Source organism: Nannospalax galili, unplaced genomic scaffold (assembly GCF_000622305.1).
Source record: "Nannospalax galili isolate Female #2095 unplaced genomic scaffold, S.galili_v1.0 scaffold829, whole genome shotgun sequence".
Lineage (NCBI taxonomy): Eukaryota > Metazoa > Chordata > Mammalia > Rodentia > Spalacidae > Nannospalax > Nannospalax galili.
This window is the reverse complement of record NW_008360329.1, coordinates 3,523,743-3,525,278: the sequence shown is the minus strand read 5'-3', so window position 1 is coordinate 3,525,278 and position 1,536 is coordinate 3,523,743.

Sequence of the window (1,536 nt, the reverse complement as noted above, 5' to 3'; positions counted from 1 at the left end):
CATTAATAGTAGGGGACTTCAGTACCCCACTGCCTCCATTAGATAGGTCAACAGGGCAGAGAGTCAACAGAGAGACATCTGAATTAAACAATACCATATATCAAATGGACTTAACAGACATCTACCAACTATTCCACCCAAGAACCAAAGGACATACTTTCTACTCAACATCCCATGGAACCTTGTCCAAAATCAACCATATACTGAGGCACAAAACAAACCTCAACAAATACAGAAAGATTGAAACAATTCCATGCATTCTATCATACCACAATGCAATAAAGGTTACAATCAACACCTGAAGAAGCTCTAATCACTACATGAACACATGGAGATTAAACAACACACTCCTGAATGATGGATGGGTCAAAAGAGAAATTAAGAAAGAAATAAAAGTATTCCTGGAATTAAATGAAAAGGACAATACAACACAACAAAACCTCTGGGACACGCTGAAAGCTGTCCTTAGAGGGAAGTTTATAGCTCTAAGTGCCTACATCAAAAAATCAGAAAGAACACAAATAAATGACTTAACATTGCAACTCAACAAACTTGAAAAGCAACAGCAAATGAAACCCAAACCCAGCACACAAGAATAAATAACAAAATTCAGGGCAGAAATTAATGAAATTGAAACAAAGAAAACAATACAAAGAATCAACAAATCCAAGAGATGCTTCTTTGAAAAGATAAATAAGATTGACAGACCACTAGCCCAGTTAACTAAATGAAAGAAAAAGCACCTCCAAATCAACAAAACCAGAGATGAAAGGGGAAACAACACAACAGACACCAGAAAGATATAGAACATTATAAGGGAATGCTTTAAAAATCTGTATGCTACTAAATTTGAAAACCTAAAAGAAATGGATATCTAAAGGCATGGGAACCACCAAAACTAAACCAAGAAGAGATTAACAGCTTAAACAGACCCATAACACAAAAAGAAATTGAAACAGTAATACAAAACCTTCCAACTAAAAAAAGCCCAGGACCAGATGGATTTACTCAGAATTCTATCAGACATTTAAAGACGATCTACATCCAATACTACTTAATTTATTCTAAAAATAGAAATGGAGGGAAAATTTCCAAATTCCTTCTATGAAGCCAGCATCACTCTCATACCAAAGCCTGGTAAGGATACAACCAAAAAAGAAAACTATAGACCCATATCCTTAATGAACATAGATGCAAAAACTCTCAACCACATACAGATGCAAACTGCATACAGACACACATCAAAAAAAAAAAAATCATCCACCATGATCAAGTCAGCTTTACCTCAGGGATGCAGGGATGGTTCAATAAACAAGAAGGAAATTAAAGGAGTAATAATTGGAAAGGAAGAGATCAAATTATCCCCTTTTTCAGATGATATATCTAAGGGACGCCAAAAATTCCACCCGAAAACTCCTAGAAATTATTAACACATTCAGTAAAGTGGCAGGCTACAAAATTAACCTACAAAAGTCTATAGCCTTTCTATATACCAATAACAAGCAATCAGAGAAAGAACACTCCCCTTCACAATAG